At 30.4% G+C, this 4,010-nt stretch overlaps 1 non-coding gene across 1 annotated transcript; it reads right to left on the bottom strand.

Moving 5' to 3' along the window:
- Positions 1-3,333: 3,333 nt before the first annotated feature.
- LOC121493968 lies at positions 3,334-3,440 on the bottom strand. The gene has a single exon (XR_005988617.1). It is a non-coding gene; the product is annotated as a U6 spliceosomal RNA (small nuclear RNA).
- Between the last annotated feature and the right edge of the window lie 570 nt (positions 3,441-4,010).

The raw sequence follows: 4,010 nt of genomic DNA on the forward strand, positions 1-4,010 counted from the left end.
TTCTTCAGACCTTTCTCCTGTTTTGTCAGCCATAATAACTTCAACTATATCCAATATGCAGCTTAACCAAGGCATTTAGTAACTAGTTTTAGAAATAAACTCAATTTAGTTTTTTGAACCTTTATTAATTTCTTTTCCATTTTGCCTATACTTTCAAAAATTGTGCCACATAATTTTAATAATTTTATTTTTTCTTTTAAATTTTTTTAATTTAAATTTAATTAGCCAACATACAGTACATTAGTTTTAGACATAGAGATCATTTTAAACTTATTATAAAGCATCTATTAAATTATTACATAATCATAATTTATTAGTCTTCTAAATACCTACTTACTGCTTTTTTTTATCCCTTGGTCATAGTGGAAGCAAAGAGAAAAAAATTACTTTGTGCACCAAAAAGAGTAAGTTTTTATCTATTTATTAGAAGACTTAATCCTACTGAACCTATACCTTTGTTGTGAGATAACATTGTAAATTTGTAAATATTTTATCTGTGTAATAATTCCATATTGTTTCACATATAAATCATATAGTCATATACAGATTGACTTTCTAATCCTATTATTCTACACTTTAGGAAGGGCTTCTGACTGTAATTTCATTTTTTCAATATTATTTATGGAAATAGAGAAGGAAAGAAAGAGATCTACATTATTGAATTTTTTTCCCACATAACAATGTATCTTGGGGAGCTATTCATACACACATTTGGAAGCCTATTCCATACCTTTAAACTATTGTATATGTCTTTATTTATTTGATTATGCTATTAGCATGTATTTAATTATTCTCTAATTACAGAATACATGATTTAGTACAAAATTTGTTCCTACAAATGATTTGTACATAATTTTTTTGTGTGTGTATTCACATATGAGAGCTTCTACTAGGTACATTTCTGAAAGAGAAATTACTGAGTTTAAGGATGTGTATATTTTGCATTTGATAATATGAACTTGTTTCAACTTCTGAATACGAAAAAGAATGAGAAACTCCGGATGGCCACGCTTGGGTGGCTCAGAGGTTGAGTGTCTGCTTTGGCTCAGGGTGTGATCCTGGAGTCCCAGATAGAGTCTCACAACAAGCTCTCCCTGGGGAGCCTGCCTCTCCCTCTGTCTATGTCTCTGCCTCTGTGTGTGTGTCTCTCCTGAATAAATAAATGAAATCTTAAAAAAAAAAAAAAAAGGAAAGATAAAAAGAGAGGAAAAGAAACTCCAGATGACTGCCTTAAAGAATCAGAGCTAATACAACAATTGAAAATAGAGAGCTGTCTAGGTGACCAGGGCCCTTCCACTTAGACACAGCATACTTGATCCTGTTCTTATGCAGACACTAGTGAGAGCTTTGCCTGTGTACAAAGCAGAGGAGCATATTTTCAAATTATTGTGAAGAGTTTTGGTGTTGTATGACAAGATAAAGTGGTATCAAGTTGTTTATTGCAGAATGTTGTCTCCAGGATTTTAGCCAAAATCTTCACACTTCACATAACGTTTTCAGCTTGCCAGAAAAGGAGGAGTTTCTTTCCAGCTGGGTGCTGATTTTTATGTTTGCTACTGACAGTTGAAAATCATGTTTTTTTTTTTTAGGACTTCCCTACTAAATATCACATCCTCAAGTTTTTCTGTTTTTCCTCTATTCTTTTGGGATTAAATAGAGTTATATATATTTTTAAATATATTTCTTCTTTTAAAAAATACTTTTTGATTACATAATATTATGATATTCTTGTTAAAAATGCATACTTTTTAATATTTAACTCAAGTTTTCTTGCTTTTGTATCTCTTCAATTCTATATAATTTTTCCTGTCTTTTTTCTTCTCTTAAGTGCCCATCTAACTGATCAAGGGCATCTTCAGTCAGTAACAGAGGAGAGAAAGGCAAAGTCGTTTTTAATCTGCTACTTGGTGATTTACAGACTCAATTTTGTGCAGTTGACATTTTTTCTCTCTCAAGTCTTAGAGAATCATGCCAGGCCAATTAAACTAAATGATAGTTAGAGATGTCTTTTCCTTCAGATCAACTCAGAAAAGCAATGGTTAAATATAATGGTGCTCTTAATGTCAAACTTATTGAAGATATTATTTACCTCTCACATTATCTATCTGGGGAAAGGCTACCAGTACTTATGCGGGACAAAAAGGACTGAACTAGATTCACTGGATGAGAGTTGTTATTATACCCATATTAAGTGATATCCTTGGGGAGATGACAGTTGGGAGGGACACTTATAGTGTTCCACATCAAACCATGCAAGGCAAGAAAGTGTCAGAGGGAAAATATTATTTTATCTGACTCCTTTGCCTATCATAATGGTTCACTACCTCTCTATTATAGGATTTTCAACATTCCCCTCACTTCTAAGAATGCCTTTTGGCATTTATTCATTAAATTAAGCTTAAAAGTAATATATTTTTCAGAGTTGGCAGTTTCATGTCTCTTTGAATAATAGGAGATACTTTGGGATTGTTCAGAACAAGGATTAAAAAAAAAACACTTGATTCTAACTTTTAATATATTTATTGTACTTATCACTAATTTAACAAAAACATCATATATCAAGCCTAGCATTGGACTAGTCACTTTTGGTTTTAATTGTATTTCTCTAAGGACTAATGATATTAAATAGCTTATCATGTAGTTACTTGTCATTTATACATTATCTCTGATGATGAGTGTTCAAATCTTTTGCCTGTTTTATTATTATTATCATTATTATTATTGGATTCTTTGTTTTCTTATTATTGAATTTTGAGAATCTTTATATTTTGGAGACAAGTCTTTATGTGATTTTGTAAATATTTCCTTCCAGTCTATAGCTTGTCTTTTCATTTGTTTAATGGTGTCTTTCAAAAAGCAGACATTCTTCATTTTGAAGTCAATTTTGTCACTTTGTTCTTTTATGGATCATGTTCTTAGTGTAGTATCTAAGAAATTTTGCTAACTCAGTGTAATAGAGACCTAATTCTATATTTCTTCTAGAAATTTTATAGAATTAAGTTTTACATTTAGACCTATGATACATTTTGAGGTAATAAGAACAAAATTCTTGATAGTTACCTAAGTTGTTTTCATTTCTCATGATTTGATTTTTGTAGATGCAGATGTCCATCTGGTATCACTGTCTTTCTGCCTGAATGACTTCATTAATTTTTTTTATAAAATATTAAGTCTGTTGGTGATAAATGTATCCGTCCTTTGTATGTTTGAATAGATCTTTATTTTGCTTGCTTTTGAAAGACATTTTGCTGTGTAAAGAATTCTAAGTTGATAGTTTTTTTTCTTTCATTACTTTAAAGATAATACTTCATGACATTTATTTATTAATTTTTTAAAAATATGGAGCACTTCCTGAATTTGCATGTCATCCTTGTGCAGGGGCCATGTTAATCTTCTCTGTAATATTCCAATTTTAGTATATGTGCTGCTGAAGTGAGCATACTCCACGACTTTCAGTGTGCATTGTTACTAATGATAAATGTGTGGTCATCCTTATCTTTGTCCCCCTGTACATACTGCATCTTTTTTCTTATACAAAGCACTTTTATATTGTTTTGTGTGTTTATATATAAATACAATAATGTAACACAGATTTGTTTTTGTTCTTTCAAAAGTGTCTTTGTATCATTCAGAACTAGGCAGCCTTGAGAAAATATATATGTATATACATTTTACTCGTGGAATAGAAATTAGATCAAATATGTAGAATGTTAGTTATTTGGTCCATTGCATTTATAAGGGTATACAAATAAATTAAGCTGCATACATTTGATGAGGTAGAAAAAATGAATAGCATGTAAATCACCTTTAAATGGTTTTACTTAAAAAAAATTAAAATAAAATGTTTTTCTTTGATTAGGAATCATGTTTGCTTGCTTTTTATACTTCCATGAAAAATAATAGAATGAACTTTGTTAATTTACCAAAGCGTCTCTAGGTGAAAGAAATCGTGATTAAATGTCTTTGATTTCTGCTTTGAGTGGAAGAGTGAAAAGTCTGAACAGATTTCC

This window comes from Vulpes lagopus, chromosome 6, assembly GCF_018345385.1.
Source record: "Vulpes lagopus strain Blue_001 chromosome 6, ASM1834538v1, whole genome shotgun sequence".
Taxonomy (NCBI): domain Eukaryota; kingdom Metazoa; phylum Chordata; class Mammalia; order Carnivora; family Canidae; genus Vulpes; species Vulpes lagopus.